The sequence below is a fragment of the Tamandua tetradactyla genome, chromosome 3, assembly GCF_023851605.1.
Source record: "Tamandua tetradactyla isolate mTamTet1 chromosome 3, mTamTet1.pri, whole genome shotgun sequence".
Classification (NCBI taxonomy): domain Eukaryota; kingdom Metazoa; phylum Chordata; class Mammalia; order Pilosa; family Myrmecophagidae; genus Tamandua; species Tamandua tetradactyla.
This window is the reverse complement of record NC_135329.1, coordinates 16,701,036-16,723,370: the sequence shown is the minus strand read 5'-3', so window position 1 is coordinate 16,723,370 and position 22,335 is coordinate 16,701,036. Positions and strand designations below refer to the sequence as shown.

General features: G+C 42.0%; 1 long non-coding RNA gene across 1 annotated transcript; it reads left to right on the top strand.

The window, feature by feature from the left end:
* Positions 1-260: 260 nt before the first annotated feature.
* LOC143675968 (uncharacterized) lies at positions 261-21,595 on the top strand. Its single transcript, XR_013171721.1, has 3 exons — positions 261-415; positions 20,219-20,438; positions 21,324-21,595. It is a non-coding gene; the product is annotated as an uncharacterized LOC143675968 (long non-coding RNA).
* Positions 21,596-22,335: the final 740 nt, after the last annotated feature.

Sequence of the window (22,335 nt, the reverse complement as noted above, 5' to 3'; positions counted from 1 at the left end):
GAATTTTTCCCGTTGCTGAGTGTATGTATTCCAATTATGCATTCCTAGCCTAGGGGAGTATCTGCAAAGTGGGTTTGTGCTTTGTGGATCCACTGCGCCCACTGTAAGATGGACCTAAGCCACAATGCCACTGATGTTTTGGTCCACCATAAAATTCTACTCTAAATAGTGTACCATTGTGATGTTTTGGGTGTCCAGGAATTCATGTCAGCTCAGAATCATTGTTAAACAATCACTTCAAATTCTGATTATTCCTTTCCCTGATGTACTATCACTCTGGTAAACGTCAAGGAATCCTGTGTGATGGAAGCATTTCCCATTGCCATTTGTAATGTACAGAGAGTAACCATCTTAAAAAAATTAACGGATACCAGAGCTCCTCACACAAATGTATTTACCACAGGCTCAGTGACAGGTGTGTCTTCTGGAATCTCTCAGGTGAAATACTTAGGGGGTAGATAGGAAGGTCTTGTAAAAAAAATCCATTCTAGTTTTCCAATATCCCTTTCTTTTTCAGCTTTTTATAATTTCAGATTCACATCAAAGTTGTAACAGCAAATTCCATTACTGTTCACTCAGCATATTATAATTATAATGATAGCATATTATAATGATCAAAACTAGGAAATTTGCACTGGTACAATACTACCAAGGCAATACAGACTTTATTCAGATTTTACCTTTTTGGGGGTGTATATTTCTGTAAAATGTTATTGCGTTTAGATATTCATGTAATCACTACAACAATCAGGATAAAGAATAAAGAAATGTCTCCACCACCCCACGGAAACTTCCATGTGCTACCCCTCTGTTACATCCTCCTCCAGCCCTAACCCCTGGCAACCACTGATGTGTGCTCCCTCGCTATAATTTGATCATTTTGGAAAGGTTATATAAGTAGAATCAGATAGTTTGTAATCTTTTGAGATTGGATTTTTTCCAATCAGCATAATGCACTTGAGATCCATCCAAGTTACTGAGTCTATTAATAATGTATTTCTTTTTATTCTGAGTAATAACGCACTGCATGGTTATACCACTGTTGGAACCCGCTGAGTTATTTCCAGTGTAGAAGGTTGAATACTGCGCCCCCCAAAAAGCAATTCCTGTCCACCTAGAACCTCAGCATGTGACCTTATTTGGAAATAGGAACCTTAACAGATGCCATTAGTTAAGATGAGGTCATACTGGGTTAGGATAGACCCTAAATCCAATGACGCGTAAGAAAGTCCCCTGAAGCCACAGAGAAGAATGTGAGGACATGAGGAATGCGAACTGCAGATGAAGGCAGAGATTGGAGCGATGCACCCACAAACCAAGGAATGCCAAGGACTGCTGACCACCGCCAGGGGCTAGAAGAGAGGTGTGAGCACCATCTCCCTCAGAGGCTCCGGGAGGAACGAATCCTCCTGACACCTGGATTTGGACACCTGGCCTCCCAAACTGTGAGAAAGCGAGTTTCTGTTCTTTTAAGCCACCCAGTTTGTGGCAGCTTCTTTCAGCCTTAGGAAAATAAAACATTCAATTTTTAGCTATTACAAAGAAAGCTGCTATGAATGTCTATGTACAGGTTTTTGTGTGAACAGTTTTCACTTCTCTAAGACAAATACCCCCCAAATGGGATTTCTTTGCCATAAATTGTTTGTTTGATCTGCAAAGGAACTGCTAACCTGTTTTCTAGAGTGGTTGTATCATTTTACATTACCTCCACCAATGTATGAGAGATTCTGTTTCTCTGCATCCTCTCCATTAATTGGTATTAGTATTTTTTATTTTAGCCACTCTAGTGGTTTCATGGTGGCATCTCATTTTGGCTTCATTTTTACTTTCTGAATGGCTAATGATTAACTTGTTTTTCATGTGCTTATTTGTCATCCATATATCCTCTTTGGTGAAGTGTCTGTTAATATCTTTTGTCCATTTTCAAATTGGATTTTTTCTTACTGTTGAATTTAAAGAGTTATTTTAATATTCTGCTTACAAATTCTTTGTCAGATATGTGTTTTGCAAACATTTTCTCCCAGTCTATGGTGTCTATTCATTCTATTATCCCTAAGATTTTTGATAGTTTCTCTACTATCTGCCAAGAAAGTTTTGGTATTTCAACCACATTTACGTGGGTCACCTTTTTTTCATTAACTTTTAAAATTGTATAATATGTATACAAAACAAAGAAAGAATAAAGCAATAATTTTCAGAGCACTCTTCAACAAGTAATTACAGGGCAAATCCCAGAATTTGTCATGGACTACCATACCATCCTCTCAGATTTTTCCTTCTAGCTGCTCCAGAATATAGGAGGCTAGAAGGAATAAATTTTTTTTTATCATCACAATCGACTTTTTTTGGTGAAAATTAACATATATACAAAAAAGCAATAAATTTCAAAGCACAGCACAACAATTTGTTGTAGACAGATTTCAGAGTTTGGTATGGGTTACAATTCAACAATTTTAAGTTTTTACTTCTAGCTGCTCTAAGATACTGGAGACTAAAAGAAATATCAATTTAATGATTCAGCAACCATATCCATATGTTTAGCTGTACCTTCTCTGTATAACTCCACCATGATCTTTGATCTTTCTACCTCATTCGTTAGGGTATTTGGGCTAAGGCCATTCTAACTTTTTCATGTTGGAAGGGGCTATCAATAATATGGGGTAAGAAGATGGAACTAACTGATGTTCTGGAGAGGCTGGTCCCTCTAGGTTTCAGAACTTAACTGGCACAGGGACCCATCTGGAAGTTGTAGGTTTCTGGAAAGTTACTCTAGTGCATGGAACCTTTGTAGAATCTTACATATTGCCCTAGGTGTTCTTTAAGATTGGCTGGAATGGTTTTGGTTGGAGGTTGGCAAGTTATGATAGGTAGCAATGTCTAACTGAAGCTTGCACAAGAGTGACCTCCAGAGCAGCTTCTCTACTCTATTTGAACTCTCTCAGCCACTGATACTTTATTAGTTATACTTCTTTTCCCCCTTTTGGTCAGGATAGAATTGTTGATCTCATGGTGCCAGGGCTGGTTTCATCCTTAGGAGTCATCTCCCTTGTTGCCAGGGAGACTTTCACCCCTGGATATCATGTCCCACATATAGGTGGGTCACCTTTTGATCCAGATTTCCATCAATCAACCAAACAAACTGTTAGAGCCACTACCAGTTCCTAGAGCTAGCATGCTGAATCTGGTATCTCTGCTTAGTGAACCCATAAAAATAAATTTGGCTTAAACTAATTTATATTTCTTCTAATCTGATCTCACACTCGGGATCCATTCCATAAACATTCTCCAGGCCCATATCAATAAAATTGGCAAAATCATGCAGTTATTTTGGTGTGTGCCATACTTTCTCACAGGTCACAGTTTGTACTTTATCCTTTGGGGCCTATACTTGAGCCTGGTTATAGGTTTAATGGCAATGAGCAATGGTGAAAGTAGGTCCAAGGAGGTATAATCCCTTGCAACACAGTTGCCTCAGGGGAGGTCCTTGTAGCCTCCTTGCCCTAACCTCCTCATTCAAGGGCAGAGAGACTGGAAAGGTGTGGTTTAGCAGCCTGTATTTCCCTGTGCCAATTTTCAGAGGCCTACTGCTTCAAAATCAATTTCCTAACTTTAACATTGGAGACATTGTGAGGTTGAGAATTCAATTCATGTTTGCAATTCAGCCTCCTGGAGGATTCGACTTTGGGTTCAGTTTTCAAAAATCTCAACCTTTTGGCTCTTGAAGATAATGCTTCATTTTAGAACCATTCAGTCCCTTATATGAACCTGAATCTTGGAATTTAAGCCCTGAACTCATCATTTTTCTCTCAAGTTCTCCAGCGCACTCAGAAGAAATCAACCGGCCCCATTTACTTATTTCCACTAAAATGTTCAATGGCAGCAAATAACAGAAGATAATAATAAATAGAAGGCTCTGGTCACCCATGTATAAATACATGATTACGAATGTCTGCATGTGATATCTTAGGCAACTATTCTGCTTCTGGGTACATGGACTACCAGTGTCCCTTTTGCCACTGGAAATAGGATCATTGATATCTTTAAATTTAATCAGATTTGAAAGTCAATTCTAGAAAAACAGGCCCCAAACCTATTCTCAAGACCTGTTCCCTGGAACCACTTCCAGTACTGGGTTTGATCAGACAGTGTTTGATTAGAGAAGCAGAACCACTAGGAGTTATACACAATAAGGAATTTATTATGGGAATTTGAAATTATTCAATTGTGGGAGCTCTATGAGAGGCTGTTTTTTCTGAGTCTGGTACTTGATCCTGAAGGAAGCAGGGCAGTCAGAGATGCTATGATGAGGAGGAAGCAACCCACATGGATGGACTGAAACCATCTCTAAGCCTTCAACTTTGATGATATATGGTGACCTGTAGGAGAAGCTGGCACATTTTGTTACAGAGCTCAAAAATGCTTCGCTGAAAAAAAAAATGCTTTGCTGAAGTGTCAAGGATGCTGAATTGGGAGATTCTGCAATATCTGGAATCGCTGAGGCCTGGCAGTTTCCCTATACCAAGAAGGTGAGCCAGTTGATAAGTAAAAATGTGCATGAACTGTGGCAGCACGTGGTGCCTGCATTGACCTTCTGAATGTAAAAGGAATCTGGCTCCTACTTCAGTTCTACCTTCCATTGTTTCCAAACTGTCTTTTGTGTCCAGTGCTCACCCAGAACCATGCAAAGGAGGGCATTTGGGATATATGGTTCCAGTTTAGTGAAGTTTGTACCACACAAATGCACCACGGCTGCAAGGTTTAGGAAAATGATCTTCCCAACATTCTACTATTCTTTTAAATGCTGACACCTTGAGAGACAGAATTACAAGGTAATCTGCAGCTGTATCTCTGAGAATAAAAAAATGTTAACTGTCTTGTGCTGATGCTGACATCTGGGATATAAAGCAGTGGGACCTCATTCCAGTATGAAATGGAGCTCTGGGTTCAGGGTCTGGAATGGTCACAGGCCTGTTCTTCTTTATGTCATCCCACCCCAACAAGGTCCTTGATACCAAAATCTCTGATAGTTTAAACCTTTAAAAGTGCTTTTTTCAGGTTCTCACAGAAACTGAAGCTAACAGAAATTTGACAGTCTATGGCCTTCTCCAAAAGAGACAAGCTAGCATGAGGGTTCAGGGCCATTTTTACCTTCAGAGAATCTTCTTATTCAGGACTAAGAGCTGTTAGGCTGTTATTAATTATCTCCTTGGCAACTTGAACAGACATTTGCAGAACCAGGAACCAATCATGTTAATTACTTTTCCCTTCAGCAGCTTGGAAACCAATCATGCTTTGACACAAATCCAGGAGGCCTACAGCATGTGTTCGGGCCTTATGAAATCTTTTGAAAATGTGCAGAAGCGGGGCCTATCATATTTTCAGAGGCATATGTAAGGTGAGAAGGTGTAGGGTGGCACGTGAGTTTCTGATACCCATTCCTCCAGTTGAGAACTACTATTCTATTTTTGACACTCAGCATAATACCAGGAGATGACTATTCTAATAATATATTTTGCTTGACCAATTGGCCTATGTAGTTATAATGATATGCAAGTATTAGTGAAGGTCTTGAAAAAATTAGAGGAAAATTAAATGCTGACGTTAATTCAGAAGGTGGTGTACTCAGGTGCTTAACTTATGGGTAATCTCCTTTTGGACTGTACAACAAAATTATTTCCACATTCAATAAGATGACTCAGAGGAATACTGCATTGTTGATCTTGTTATGATAAATTCTCATCAAGGAACAATTTGGTTCTTCTCCACGAAACAGCCATTTTCCATAATGAAAATGCAGATGCTGTGCTAGCATTGCAGTGGAGCAGAAGAGGAGGGGTGAAGCTGCGAAGGCTTTGGGGCGACTTCCTCTTCTGCCACTACCCTGTATCTGCTCCTTTCCTTCACATCACAAACACGCTGAACAAGTAAGCCAATCTTCCAAATCAAGCACTAAAATAAAATGGCCTTCCAATTCCAGATAGTGGAGAGGAAGGCAGTATTTACACACATTGTCCACATCCTCACTTGAGTTCAGAGAAGTTGTTTTTCATTGGTTAATTCAGTTTCCAGCAGATGAACTCACTTCTATCTCATGGCCAACCCCAACCGAAAAGGCCATCAGCTTGTAAATGTGCTTAGTTGGACAGTGTTATAACGAAACAAATACTCTTCTAGTGCCTAAAGGCAGGGACCTCTCCTCCTGGCGTTTCCTGTGGTTAACACAGCAAGTGCCCAGTGGGTGTTTGTGCTGAGGCTGATGAAGGACTTTACCCCAATCTGATAGCAGGCTCCCTGCCCTGCACAGAATAGTGTGATGCATGTAGTTATTGGAATCTGCTGGATAGTAGAACACTTGATTTCTGAAAAACAGCAACTCTCTCAAGGATTAATAAAGGCATTTTAGACCACTTTTTTTTTTCCCCCACTGGATGCAGTTTTTGTCTTTTATCGAAATCCACAAAGTTCTGGAAGGGAGGGTAGGTGAAAAGTAAGAAACTAGCACCACACTTGAGCCCATGGAAAGACGGACAATAGGCATGGTCTATACCCTCAGGAAACTCATGGTCCATTTGTAGAGGGAGTCCATAGCGACCATTAATGGGTAATTGGTGTGATTAAAATATAAAGTGACTGAGGAGAGTTAGAGCACTCAGGAAAGGTTTCTAGGTGATGTGGGTTCTGAATCAGATCTATGAACAATGGATAGGAGTTAAATAAGCTATTCTTTTTTTTTTTTTGACTTTACTTTTTATTGTGGTAAAATATATACAACATAAAATTTGCCATTTTAACCTTTTTTTAGTGTAAAATTCAGTGGCGTTAATTACTTATATAATGTTGCGCTACCATCACCACCATTCATTACCAAAACTTTTTCATCACCCCAAGCAGAAACTCTTTACCCATTAGACATTAACTCCTTCTTCCCCCTTCCCTCAGCCATGGGTAACATCTACTCTGCTTTCTGTCTCAAATTAATTTGAATCTTCTAGATATTTCATAAAAGTGGAATTATGTACCAGTCGTCCTTTTAAATTTGGCTTCTTTCACTCAATGCAATGTTCTGAAGATTTATCCATGTTGTAGCATGTATCAGAACTTCATTGCTTTTTATGCCTGGACAGTATTTTATTGTTCAGATGCACCATATTTTTTTTAACTTTTTTTATTAATTAAAAAAATTAACAAACAAAACATTAAGAGATCATTCCATTCTACATATACAATCGGTAATTCTTAATATCATCACATAGTTGCATATTCATCATTTCTTAGAACATTTGCATCAATTTAGAAAAAGAAATAAAAAGACAACAGAAAAAGAAATAAAATGATAACAGAGAAAAAAAGATTATACATACCATACCCTTTACCCCTCGCTTTCATTTACCACTAGCATTTCAAACTAAATTTATTTTAACATTTGTTCCCCCTATTATTTATTTTTATTCCATATTTTCTACTCTTCTGCTGATATAGTAGCTAAAAGGAGCATCAGACACAAGGTTGTCACATTCTCAGAGTCTCATTGTGAAAGCTATATCATTGTTCAATCATCATCAAGAAACATGGCTACTGGAACACAGCTCTACATTTTCAGGCAGTTCCCTCCAGCCTCTCCACTACATCTTGAACAACAAGGTGATATCTACTTAATGCATAAGAATAACCTCTAGGATAACCTCTCAACTCTGTTTGGAATCTCTCAGCCATTGACACTTAGTCTCATTTCACTCTTCCCCTTTTGGTTGAGAAGGTTCTCTCAATCCCTTGATGTTAATTCTCAGCTCATTCTAGGGTTTTTCTCAGTCCCTTGATGCTGAGTCTCAGCTCATTCCAGGATCTCTGTCCCACGTTGCCAGGAAGGTCCACACCCCTGGGAGTCATGTCCCACGCAGAGAGGGGAAGGGTGGTGAGACTGCTCTTTGTGTTGGCTGGAGAGAGAGGCCACATCTGAGCAACAAAAGAGGCTCTCTTGGGGGTGACTCTTAGGCCTAAATTTTAAGTAGACTTGACCTATCCTTTGTGGGGTTAAGTTTCATATGAACAAACCCCAAGCCTGGGGGCTCAGCCTATAGCTTTGGTTGTCCACACTGCTTGTGAAAATATCAAGAATTCAACTTGGGGAAGTTGAATTTCTCCCCACTCTCACCATTCCCCAAAGGGGGCTTGCAAATACTTTTCCAGTCACTGATCAAATCACTCTGGGATTCATCGGGGCATCACTCTGGACAAACCAACAAAATCTCATGTGCTACCTGAGATTCCAAGTACTTATGACATTCAATCAAACTATCTACATGAGTTATATTAGGAAATGCTCTAGTCAAAATCTAAATTTTGTAACAAATAAACATTTTTTTGCTTTAGTCTCACACATAAGGTGACATTTTAAAGTATTAATTATCATCTATTTTCAACACCCTGCAATAATGACATTCCTTTGTTCTTCCTCAGGCAAAAACATTTCTTAAATTTGTACATTGTACATTTCACTATTATTATACACTCTAGGCATTCCTAGATTATACCATCTCGATCTTTACCATCTATCTTTCTTTCTGATTTCATTTATGTCCCCAGTCCTCCTCCCTCTATCATTCTCACATGCAGGTTCATTCAGTGTTTTAACATAATTACATTACTGTTAGGTAGTATTGTGCTGTCCATACCTGAGATTTTATATTCAGTCCTGTTGCACAATCTGTATTCCTTCAGCTCCAATCACCCAATATCTCACCCTATTTCTATCTCCTGATGGTCTCTGTTACCAAGGAAATATTCTAAGTTTATTCACTAACATCAGTTCATGTCAGTGAGACCATACAGTATTTGTCCTTTTGTTTCTGGCTAATCACAGTCAGCATAATGTCCTTAAGGTCCATTCATGTTGTTACATACTTCATAACTTTATTCTGTCTTACAGCTGCATAATATTCCATCTTATGTAAATGTCACAGTTTGTTTAGTCAACTGTCTGTTGATGGACATTTTGACTGTTTCCATCACTTGGTAATTGTTAATAATGCTGCTATAAACATATAAATGTCCATTTGTGTCCTTGGCCTCGTGACCTTTGAGTAGAGACAGCATATACATGGGTCCTGTTTTTTAAACCATTCTGCCAGACTATGTCTTTTGATTGGAGAGTTTAATCCATTAACATTCAGTGTTATTACTGTATGGGTAGTACTTTCTTCTACTATTTTGCCTTCTGGATTTTATATGTCATATCTAATTTTCCTTCCTTTTACCTTTACTCATAGTCTTCCTTTCTACACTCTTCTCCACACCTCTCTCTTCCGTCTTCGTATCTGTCTCTAGTGTTCCCCTTAGTATTTCTTGCAGAGCTGGTCTCTTGGTCACAAATTCTCTCAGTGATTTTTTGTCTGAAAATGTTTTCATTTCTCCCTCATTTTTGAAGGACAATTTTGCTGGATATAGAATTCTTGGTTGTAAGTTTTTCTCTTTTAATAATTTAAACATATTATCCCATTGTCTTCTCGCCTCCATGGTTTCTGCTGAGAGATCTGCGCATAGTCTTATTGGGCTTCCCTTGTATGTGATGGATTGCTTTTCTCTTGCTGCTTTCAAGATCCTCTCTTTCTCTTTGACCTTGGACATTCTGATTATTAAATGTCTTGGAGTATGTCTATTTGGATCTGTTCTCTTTGGGGTATGCTGCACTTCTTGGATCTGTAATTTTAAGTCTTTCATAAGAGTTGGGAAATTTTCAGTGATAATTTCCTCCATTAGTTTTTCTCCTCCTTTTCCATTCTCTTCTCTTTCTGGGACACCCACAACATGTATATTCATGCGCTTCATATTGTCTTTCAATTCCCTGAGTCCCTGCTCATATTTTTCCATTTTTTTTCCTATAGTTTCTGTTTCTTGTTGGATTTCAGATGTTCTGTCCTCCGGTTCATTAATCCTATGTTCTGCCTCTCGAAATCTACCATTGTAGGTTTCCATTGTTTTTTTCATCTCTTCTACTGTGTCTTTCATTCCCATAAGTTCTGTGATTTGTTTTTTCAGACTTTCAGTTTCTTCTTTTTGTTCCTTCCTTGCCTTTTTTATATCCTTCCTCAATTCATTGATTTGGTTTTTGATGAGGTTTTCCATGTCTGTTCGTATATTCTGAATTAGTTGTTTCAGCTCCTGTATGTCATTTGAATTGTTGGTTTGTTCCTTTGACTGGGCCATATCTTCAATTTCCTTAGTGTGATTTGTTATTTTTTGCTGGCGTCTAAGCATTTAATTACCTTAATTAGTTTATTCTGGAGATTGCTTTCAGTTCTTTTATCTAGGGTTTTCTTGCTGGATGAATTTGTTGTCTATCTGTTCTTTGACATTCTGTTCAGCTTTATCTGAACCTTTAGCTTAAGTTTTGTTTAATAGAGGAGAATTTTTCAGTTTTTGTTTTCTTGTTCCTTGCCCTGCTTTTATGGTGCCTCCACACACACACACACACACACTTAGAAGGGTCTACTTAGGTATTATAGACCCCAGCCAGATTTTCCCAGACCAAAATGGCCTCCTATCAGGAGGAAAGAGTCACCTGAGTCGGTTTTTCCTGAGGGTGAGACCCAGCAGGTTGAAAGACTTTCCTGTGAAGTCTCTGGACTCTGTTTTTCTTATCCTGCCCAGTATGTGGTGCTTGTCTGACTGCAGGTCCCACCAGCATAAGATGATGCGGTACCTTTAACTTTGGCTGGGGGTTTGTTGGAGACAGAGGAGAGGTTGTAGACTGGTTTTAATGGCTTCAAATTACCAAGCACTGGTGTCTGAATTCCTTGATGGAGGGATTCCACCTGGGTGGGCCTTCACCCCTGCCCTGGGGAAGGCACAGGCTCCAGATAAGCCCCCAAAAGAGCTCACTTCTGCCTATGCCTGGGGCAGTTGCAGCCTGAAAAGTCCTCTGCTGTATCCAGAGGCAGTCAAGCCTTTGTAGATACACAGCCACAAAAACCTGTTTCCTTCTTTTTTTTCCCCCTTTTTCTGTCAGTCCTCCCCCTTGGTGCCGGGGCAAAAATGAGCAACCTCTACTTTGATCGGGTTCACCTAATCTGGGGGCCTATTTTTAGTAGTCAGAATTTGTTAATTAGTTCCACAATTGGCGTTTGATTGTGCCCAGTCCCTGCTGCTGGTAAAGTCCTTTCCTTTCCCCTCTGGGAAGCGGCCTTTGGGGGAGGGGTGCTGGCCGCTGCAGCTTTGGGAACTCATGGTTTTGGGGGGTGCTCGCAGCCGATCCAGCTGGTCCAGACTGGGGTACGCTGTGTGTCTGGTCACTCATGTGGCCCCAGGAGCTGTTCTGTACTGTTTCTGGTTATTTAGCAGTTGTTCTGGAGGACGAACTAAAACGCGCATGTTGTTAAGCCGCCATCTTGACCCGGAAGCTCTGCAAATCAATACACCATATTTTGATTATCTATTCATCTATCAACGGATACTTGGGTTGTTTCGCCTCTTGACTATTGTGGATAAGGTTGCTATGAAGATGAGTATACAAGCATCTCTTTGAGACCCTTTTCTCATTTTCTTTGGGTACATTCCTAGAGGTGGAATTGCTGAGTCCTATGGTAATTTTTTCCACAGTGCTTTCCACAGTGACTGCACCATTTTACATTCCCACCAATAATGTGTAAGGTTCTAGTTTCACCACATCCTCTCCAAAATTTTTCATTTCTTTCTTTCTTTTTCTTCTTTTAAATAATAGCCATTCTTAGGGGTATGAAATGGTATCTCATTATGGTTTTGATTTGCATTTCCGTAATGGCTAGTGATACTGAGCATCTTTTTGTGTGTTTATTGGCTAATTATATATATTCTTTGGAGAAATGTCTATTTAAGTCCTTTGCCCATTTTTTTGGTGGGGGGCATGGGCAGGTACAAGGAATTGAACCCGGGTCTCCTGGAATGGCAGGCGAGAATTCTACCACTGAGCCACTGTTGCACTGCCTTGCCAATTTTTTAATTGGGTTGTCTTGACTTTTTGTTGTGGCCTTGTAAAAGTTCTATTAAACTTTATCTGATATGCGGTTTGAAACTATTTTCTCTCATTGTTGTCTTTTCACTTTCTAGATAGTTTTTTTTGATGCACGGAAGTTTTTAATTTTAATGACATCGAGTTTTCTACAGCTAATTTTGTTGCTCATGCTTTGGCTGTCATATCTAAGAATCCATTTCCAAGTTCCAGATCATGGAGATTTGCCCCTATGTTATCTTCTAAGAGTTTTATAGTTTTAGCTCTTATAGTTTGGTCTCTGACCCATTTTGAATTTATTTATTTATTTATCTCTCTATTTATTTATATTGGTTTTTAAAAAGGGAATTTATTAAGTTGCAAGTTTATAGTTCTAAGGCCATGAAAATGTCCAAACTAAGGCATCCAGAAAAAGATTCCTTAACTCCAAAGAAAGGGCCAATGCATTCAGGATTTCTCTCTCAGCTGGGAAGGCACATGGGATGTCTGCTAGCTTTCTTTCCTGGCTTCTTTTTTCATGAAGCTCCCCTGGGGGCATTTTCCTTCTGCATCTCCAAAGATCTCTGTGTCAGCTCTGAGCTTTTTCCAAAATGGTTCCCTCTTAAAGGACTCCAGTAAGTGACCCTTCTTGAAGGGGTAGAGCTACATTGACATGGAAACCACCTAATCAAAAGGCCCCACCCACAATTGGGTGGGTCATATCTCCATGGGAACAACTTAACCAAAGTGTTCCTACTCTACAATATTGAATCAGGATTAAAGAACATGTCTTTTCTGGGGTACACAATAGCTTCAAACCAGCACACCAAGCAACAGACCCACTTCACTCCAGGGCCAGTCCTGACCCAAGCAGACATATCTGATGGCACATCCCTTCCAGCAGGTGGTCTTTATCTCCTTAGCCTGGGATACGTCTGTGCTCATTGTGTTTTTTCTCTTGCGTCCTGCTGTGCATGGCTAGTCTGTATGACTGGATTGTTGCTTTAATTCTCCAATTTGTGGTCTAACTCAACTTCTGAGGACCCAAACACCAGTCAGTCTCTGCTCCTGGGAGCTTTGTTCTGTTGCCTATAATTCTAGCTGCTGGTGGATGACTGCCCTAAACCCAAGGGACCACGAGGCAGCACTCTACTATGGAACCAGGCCCACCCTCCTGGGCTCTGTAGAACCCATGCATGTGTAGGCCAAGTTTACTGTGCCTCAACAGGTTCATGATTATTCTGCGCATATGGACCAACCACTATGGGCTCACTGATTTTGTTTCGCCCACCTAAAAATCTGGGGAGATACAAATTATTATCCTTTTTTTACAGACATGAAAGTAGAGGTCCTGATAGAATAACTTTAAATACACATCTAATTGTAAAGTTTGTACTCACTCTAGTAGATCATAACAACTGGGGAGATGGGGGGTGGGTACCCAGCTGCCTCGTGTTTGCATACATCAGAACTCATGGTTAACCCAGTCTGTTGTTCTCCCACTCTTTCCTCTTTCTGATGCTTTTCAGAACTCACTCAGTTCCCAACATGGGAACTTCTACACTACTTTGAAAAATATCCACATGGAGGGGGTCTCATACATAAAATGTATAATTATATTAAAACAAAAGGAGAGTTAAAAATCCCAGCCCATGTAAGCAAATACACATGTTGAGGCTTCAAATAGGCCTTGCCAGCAGTTGTAATCACACAAATGGTAAATGTTCTTTTGAGTCATTGTACTATACTATAAAAATAACTTTAATTTGGAGAAGATTGAACCTTGCTTATGGAAGTTCATAACTGATTCAATATGTAATAGTGAAGGCTATTTTTTAATTCTTTCTTTCCCTTTTCTTTGTGAAACCAGGATTTAGTTCAACACAACAGAAATTAGGTGAAAGTTTGTTTTCTAAGGTAAAAGTTGAAGCTGTGGCAGATCTGGGCAGATGCCAAGGTTTTGTTAAAGCTCCTGGGGTCTCTGGAGTATGTTCACTTCTCTCCTGGAAGGACCTGTCCAACAAGAGCCAACTTGGGCTGCCAGTCCAAGTTTGGTGATTGCTGCTGGCCTGACTTTATCACAGAAAGGACAGATGTTCCTTTACTGGCCTGGTCAAACTCTCATTACATGCCAGGTGGCAAAAAAAAAAAAGGAGGAGCTGTAGTCTCTGATCCCAAGGATTTTAGGTTTAAGTGAGGAGTGAGGACTAAGTTACTGGCAAACAAACTCTATGAAAAAAATGCTAGAGGAGTTTAGGGGAAGGAGGAGTCCCTGTGAATTGGAATGGGCAAATAAGTCTGTTGTAAAGGGGGAAGAGGGCAAAGAAACTTGGGGGATGAGAGCAATATCTGTCCCCTTGAGGTAACACAGACCCTGGGGATGCTAAAGAAACCTGGGTTGGGGGAGATAAGATTGAGCAGTAGCAAAGGGCTGGAATGTAGGCAGACTTTGAAAGTCAGGTGGAGGTGTAATTTGGGCACAAGCTGCTCCTTCTTTCTAGTTGCTTAATGGGGAGCCTTGGGGTGAATTTGCAGATTGAAGGTTGCTAAGGAACCAGGGATAGGGAATGAGCCTACAAACATGGACAATGGCAGATCTTATCCTTGAGGCTCAGAGAAAGATGCTGCTAGATGCAACAGGCTTGTGGACCCAGCTCTGTTGTTTCTCCTGCACTTATTTAATTATTCTTAATTTACCTTGTCTTTCCTTGCCTTGCTTTGCTTTGCCTTGTGAAGTTCTTAAGTGCGCTTATTGCCAGAACCAGAAGGTGCAGCTGAAGGAGCCCCGTGGAGAGGTGGGCCTGTGGTTGTCACTGATGTTTGAGCATCCTTGCTGTTTTGAGAGAGAAGCTGTGTGTGTATGTGTTTGGGTGGGTGTGTGGGTAGTGAGGTTGTCCTAAGCAGATCTACCTGCTTACCTTATGTCTGTGTGAACTTTGCCTATAGAAAATCAGAAGAATGAAGCACTGAAGAGATTATTAGCCAACCTGAGCCTCCATGGCAGCAAATGAGGAGGGCCTCTAAATTCTTATTAATGGTGACATTGCCAGAACCCAACCCCTGCAGCTGGCAGGGCTGGCTGCCCTTCCTCTGACTCAGGCTTGATCCCCAGTGCCCTTTTCCTGTATTGATTAAAGCCATGTGAGACATTAACTTCATGCAAATTAGCAGTTAAGAGACAAAGAGGGGCTGGCAGATGCTGTTTTCTGAATCTGCAGAGGTCTGTGATTTTCAACATGCGAAATGTCCCTGTGGCACTAGTGGTTGTTCTTGTCCCTTTGGGTTTGTCTTCCCCAAGTCCCCTTTCTCTCCTAGTTATTACTGTCCCTTGAGATTACTTACCAGGGAGAAGTTTGAGCTTCTCTTCGTACTTCGTGGGAAGGCAGGGTGTGGTGTTGAAGGTGAGCTCTGGAGTCACACAGATTAAAGCCAAACTCTGGCTCTGCCAGTTGCTAAATGACCTTAATCTCTTTAAACCATGGTTTCTCCTTCTGGTAATACTACCTATCTCATCGCGGATTGTATTGTGGCTTAGATAAGGTGCTTTGGCACTCAGAAGGGGCTGCTGGGGCCTAAACATGTTTTTCCTGTTGCTTATTCCAGTTGAGGTGTCTCAGAAGGTGAAGCCTGAACCAGGTAAGCTCCTGGACTCATCTTAGATCTGGGCTGCTGCCTGGCATCTCAGGGCATGAATATCAGAGCCAAACCTGACTACTGAGACAAAAAAAGAGTATCAGTTCTTTCCCTCTGAATGTTTCCTGGTTGGCACTCCCCAGCCAATTAAAGGGTAATTTTATTTAAAATTTATGAATTAGCTTCATTCAGGTCACTCCTAGCACCCTCACAGCTTTATAACCAGAAGAGGATGGAGAGAGAGAAAGCTTCTCCCACCCACAGAAAAGTGTTTATACTTTTCTTTCCATTTCATATTCTGCCCTCTCAGTCATCCTAAATGTTTATTTAACGATGCTCAAAGATCTTTTAAGCTTCCTTGGTTTAATGTTTGCTAAACACCCTGTCACTTCTACTTCTACTGATAATTTCCTGCTTGCTGCAAAATTGCCCATGCTTACGCACCGTCTGGAAACTCTTAATAGAATGACTAAAGGCTCAGTCTCTGAGTGATGGGCTCCCCACAAGTGTGTGGGAAGCCCATGAGGTCAGGACAATCTTTGGGCAGAGAAAATGAAGAAGGACTGTGAAGTCGGGAACTCACTTGGAATTTAGGAATTCCTAAGAGTTTTGGGAAAAAGTTTCAAATGGGTGTGATAATTGTCAGAACCCCAGGCAGAGTCAATCTTGTTCATCCCTAGATGACTCCTGGGCCCTTGGCTTGGCTCAAAGCCTTGTGTAGAGTTTCTTAATTTAGAAGAGAGAGTGAGGGACATGACCAGATGCCAGGTGGTGGTTCCACTGACTCCTGGCACATGAAGTATCGAATACCAAGGATATAAACTGGCTCTTTCCCAGGCCACAGGCTGAATTTCAATCAAACTCTTAGCTCAGCTTACCCTCTGTGTGATTTTTTTTTTATCTTGGTGGCCAAAGCTACAAAAAGATGAATTTTTGAGTATGATGGCAATAAGAAGTTGGAGAATCCTCACATGTGTTTGTGCAGGTGATATACTGAGCAACTCTAGGGGGTGACAGTCACATTTCAGTCTAAGAAAATGTTCTCTCTAGAATTGTACAGTTACACAGATTAGATATAGATCCAGAAGCAAGTTGGGGAGTTGTGATAAAGAATCCCAGGACGAGGCTGAAGGCAATATCTGCAAAGATCAGGGCAAAGGCTCTCAAGTAGGAGTCTCCACACCACACCAGCTTCCAACTGCGTCGTACCTGACTGCAATTTCAGACTGGAAAGTTTCTCAGTGGTGCGTGGTACCCTGGGATTGTTGAGTCTGGAGTGTATTCATTCACAAGAAGTATATCTTGAAAAATTTGAAGGATATGGTTTTCTCCCCTTTGAAGTTTATAGTCTTGTAGAAGTTATAAATCTGCTAATCCGGAGTTTGAGTTTCCTGAATAAGGATACCATACATCAAGGGCTAGAGTATTTCAGAGCAAAGGGAGATCAGTGTCAGCTGGAGTGGTGAGGGAACACTTTTTGGAAGAGATGGATCTTTATATGTTCCTTGGAGAATACGTTGACTTGGATGTGGGGGAGGGGGACGAGGGAGCAGAGTTCGCACATGTAATAAACAGGGGTGAGGACCAGAAAGGTGGGACGCATATGAGTGTTGGCCTGGATTGGACAATGAGCAGGGAATGAGGAAGCATGCCAGCTGAGACCATGCTCATGTCCAGTGGTGAGAGACGTATTGTGATAGTAAAATTGGGCCAAATTTGAGAGGTTTTGATCCAAGAGAGCGGTTCAGAATATATTTGGGTGGGGAGCACCAGAAGGATTCTGAATAGTATATGCATCAGAACTCAGAAAGGTCTGTAAGGTGGGCCCCACCTCCACCTTCTCCACCCAGGCTCCTCCTAATTTAGGAAGGACTTTGTAGGCCGTAATGAAGAGTTATAATTTTCTGGCTTGGGCCTATCCCCATTTTTCTTTCACCCAGCCAAGTTCCCTTTGAACCAGAGAGAGTGGGTGATTGCCTTTGCATGAAGCACAGTCAGTCTCCAACAATGACCAGTGCACAATGGATGTGAGAGGCCAAATACCACCCCATTGCCTCTTGTTGATGGCTGGCTGCTTCTGAATGGCTGATAAATAGTATCATTTCCTGAGCTCTGAAAAGTCCTTTCCTGCTTACTGGGGGGGGTGGGGGTGGGTGGGTGGGGTGGGTGGGTGAAGAACCAGGGCAGGAGAAACTTCAGTGAATCCCAGGAGAAAAACTTAGCTAATCAGGAATGTTGCTACGCTGCCACCCCTTGCTAGGGTGTCAGTGTTCAAAAGCACATCCATAAGTTGCCATTTAAGTCACATTCACTGAGAAAACATGCATTTGAGGTGATGTCATATGTCCAAAGCTCCAAAGACCTCTGCTATTTTGAGGAGTGTGGCTTCCTCACCAGTCAGCTTTACTTTCAAGGTCCTGTCATGCCCAGTTTGAATCTTTGGGAAGTTACCTCCCCTCTGGCCAGGCCAAGGCCTCTGAGAACTGAGTGACCCTTGGGCTTCATCCTGCTTTGAGCCTTCTCTGTCAAACTCCTATTTCCACCAGGAAAGCAAATTGATGATGGATGAGAGCACTGGGCATGCTCTACTTCCATCCAGGCTGTCAGTGAGCAAAGCCATCTGCACACAATTACGGCTCTGGAGGTTGAGCAACAGATTGGCAGAGTTGGTTTCCAATGCTATAGAAAACCCCCATTTGTCCATAACTTCCTCAGAAAGTAATCATTCATCTCCTTATCAGCCTGGGGGAGCTTGTCAGCTCCCACTGACCTTGGGTAGTAACTGTCAGCTGAAAAGCAAGAGCAGAAAAATTGTTTCTATTCTAGAAGTTTTCAATTCTAATTCTGGAGGCTCATTCTTGAACAGATGATTATTTGATGTTCAAAGCAATGGGGATGCAGGTCAGCAGAGCCATTCCCCCTGATTTCCAGGAGTTCTGATGCATATACTATTCAGAATCCTTCTGTTGTTCCCCACCCAAATATATTCTGAACCGCTCTCTTGGATCAAAACCTCTCAAATTTGGCCCCATTTTACTATCACAATCTGAGGAAGTTATGGACAAATGGGGGTTTTCTATAGCATTGGAAACTTTTCTTGTACTTTGGCATGCAACAGGGATCCTGAGGAAACAACAATAAAGCCATGCTTCAGTAACATTTCAGGAGGAAAGTAAGACACTCCAAGGAGTCAGAACCTTACAGAACTGTTGGTTGGGCATAAAGAGTCCCAGGAGGGAGAGCCTTTTCTTGTCTCCCTGGGTTAGGAGACCTCTAAGCTTCTACTCTCCTTGGAGAATTTTGTTTGAATTTTCCCTTTGTGGTTTTCATTCAGATCATGGGCTTTTAGCAATTCTCTTTCCTTTCTTTTTGAGGGACCTGAGAGTCACTGTTATATCAAAGAATCATGGACTTTCAGAGTTGGAATGGATTTTACATCTTCTTCTATAACCCCTGGACTTACACCTAAAGAAACCAAGGACCAAGAGGTGGAGTGATGTATTCAACATCACATACTAGTGAATGAGGAGCTGTTCTTGGGAACCTGACCCCCTGATTTCCAGGATTTCAGCCCAGTGTTCTTTCCATCCCACCCAAATGTCTTCCATTTGTGGAATGTTTGTATCTCAATAGTGCTAGAGAAGAGGTGGAGATTCTTCCTCTTTTAAATGGTAGTTTAAATCCACCATCTTTCCCTATGTACAGATACATACAGACATGAACACACAGCTAATTCTGCTGTGTGGTGAGAGTTGAAAACAAAAACTCTAGGGCAGATGTCTGGTCCCAGTCCTGACTATTAAATCAAAATTTCCTAAGGTGGTTCCCAATTTTGTGCATGCTTTAAAAGCTCTCATGTAATTCTGAAATATAACCAGTCTTGTCAACTTTGGCCCGGTTGTCTGAGTAGGGTATGGGCGCAGTGCAGATCTGGTGGAGGTAAGGGGCAACTAGTGACATTTGCAGGGTGACTTGCGGGTGGGGAAACTCTACTTTTTCATTCTTTTGAAGGAGAATGACTGATGATAGGGAAAGAGCAGGTGGAAGTTCTTGGGATATAATGCCATTAGAATGTTAAATTCTGGGAGAACAGGAAACCCCTTGTATGCCCAGTCCTGGCATGGTGGCAGGCATACCATCAGCCTCATGATGATTTATTAAATGAATGGATGTTGCTGCTAGAGGTTATGCCTGGTACCACAAGGCAAGGCCTGCAGCTGCTTTTCAGATGGTGCTCATTCAATCTCAACTAATTTAGCTTAATTTAACTGACACTCATGCAGCCTCTGTCATGTGCAGTCCAGATGCTAAGCGGAATGCACATTTAGGGGAGCTGTGAGTCCCACTCTCAAGTCCCCCCAGTCTGGAGAGCGAACTTCCTCACCTCTCGCCTGGCCAGAGCTCACAGATGATGAGAGAGCTGGCTGTGTTGTACTGGGCTTTGAATTACAAACCTAGGTCTTAGCTGCTGCCCACAAATGGCTTTACTAGGAAGCAAACAATGATGTAGGCTTAATTATGTGTGTGTGTGTGTGTGTGTGTATGTGTGTGTGTGTGTGTGTTTGGCAAAGTACTTTCTTGAGTGCAGCCCTAGAGTTCTCATTCATTTTGTGGCCTTTATAGTGATTCATATTTTCAGTGATGATCTCATCATTGGAAATGAATTGCTCCATGGAACAAGAAGGCAACTGAAGCTCCAAATCAATCAACTGATCAATTGAGCAATCAACCCAAGGTTCATCATTAATATTTCCCTGAGGTAGAGAAGATGGGAAAGTACTCAAACAGATGACTCACCAAAATGGCAAGAATTCAGCATGAAGAAATGGAAGTCCCCTAGATGGTGAGACTTGGAGTAGAGTTAAGTAGAATTTCAGAGCTTTAATAAAGGCTAAGTTTAGAAATGTTGAAGAACTCTTAGAAAATGATAAAACTCTTGGACTCTGGGCAGTAGAAGGAGAACTGACTATGAATCTTGAATTATGTTTCTGTACCCGGAGATTCAAAAGTTTAGGCAAGAGGGAGACTGAGACTTGGAGAAAATATTTACTTGTCTATATAAGAATTATAAAGAATTCTGATTTCTAAAATTGGCAAGCTTGTTATTGCTTCAATGTACTATCCCCATTGTGCCTGTTTAGCATATTTTCTTTCTGAAACGCCCAAACTTCCAACCCAAGTCTAGCTAATGCCTTGGCCAGCAGGGAAGCCACAGCAAACCACAGACAACTTGTCACATTCTCCTATGTAGGCATTTGCCCAACTTGTCCTCATTGAGAGGCTTCTGCCTTCAAGAGACACAGAGTTGGGTCTGTGGGCCCAGGGGACACATCTCTTCCTTCCACTTGGGAGCCTGGCAGAGCACTAGTTCTGTCATGGCCACAGTTCAATCACCCTTGGCATTTGTATAATCCCTTTATAGTTTACAATGTGCTTATCCTGCACCACTTCATTTATTCCTCACAGTAGCTCTGGGCAAAAGGGCAGGCACTGATTATGCAGAATCAACAAACATTTATGGAGCACTGACTGTGTGTGTGTGTTCCAGACACATGTAAACGAGCTATTTCCTTTGAGAAGTAGACAGTCAGCTCTCTGAGAGCAGGGAACCTAATGGGTTGCTCAGGAGTATATCCCCAGCTCCTGGCCCAGTGCCTGGCATACAGCAGGTGCTCAATGAATGAATGAATGAGCATTATGAGTAAGCCTTTCCATTCTTTTTGTCTAGATAAAGAACTGAGGGGCAGAGAAGTCTTACAAGCAGACTGGAGTGTACACGTGGATATGGTGGATCTGAAACCCTGGTCCAGGCCTCCTTGCTTCCACGCCCTGGCTTCCTTCTCCTGACAGACCTCCCATCAACAGCCTGCAAATGGGATGGGCCTGGGGCAGTGTGGCTGCAGGATGAGCCACGCTTTCCCCATGAAGAGTTCCAGGGAAGGGAGGCTGAGGCATGTGTATAGTGAGGGGAATCAATATAGAGTGTGCCAAAGAGACTTGTAGGCACTCTAAACCTCTTTCCAGAACACCCTGTCCTGAAGGAGTAGATCCCAGGCTGGAGTTGCCTTCCTGGCAGAAGCAGCAGGTTGGCAAGCCCAGAAACGCCTAGGCTTGCTATCCCCCCAGGAAGTAGCCTCAAAAGGGTTGGGGGAAGGGGCTGAGCTGTCCACCCTTCCAGGCCTCAAGGCTTTGGGGGCACTTAGGTAGAGGAGTGGGTGTGGGTCTTGGAAGGTGGGACATAAATTGACCACGCACAGAGCTTCTTCCCACCAATGACACTTGGGGGAGGCTCCTGGCCCAGTGGTTGGCTACAGAGATGCGTGGCCCAGCAATCTGTGTTTGTGTGAAGCTCTGAAGAACAGTCCTGAGGGAAGAGAATGTGGTGACTAATAGAGACAAGTCCCGGCAGATGGGTGGGCGTGCCTGGCTCTGGCTGGGCTTCTTGTTGACACACACAGACTCCCAGCTTGGGCTGGCTTTTGAGAGGGGCGCTCTCACTCTAGGTGGGCACCCTCTGGGGTTTCCCTTGACTCATTCAGAAGTAGCACCATCCAGCTGAGGACTGATCACATAGATGGTAGGCAGTGAAAGGAGAGTTCAGGCACTGGCCCCTTCTTGCAGTGATGGCTGAAGAGGTGGCAAAGCATAAATCAAAGCCATGCAAGTGCTGAGCTGTCAGGACAAAGAGGCAGCCCCTGGCTGCAGCTGCACTGCCTGGCAGAAGACATGAGTGTAGTGGA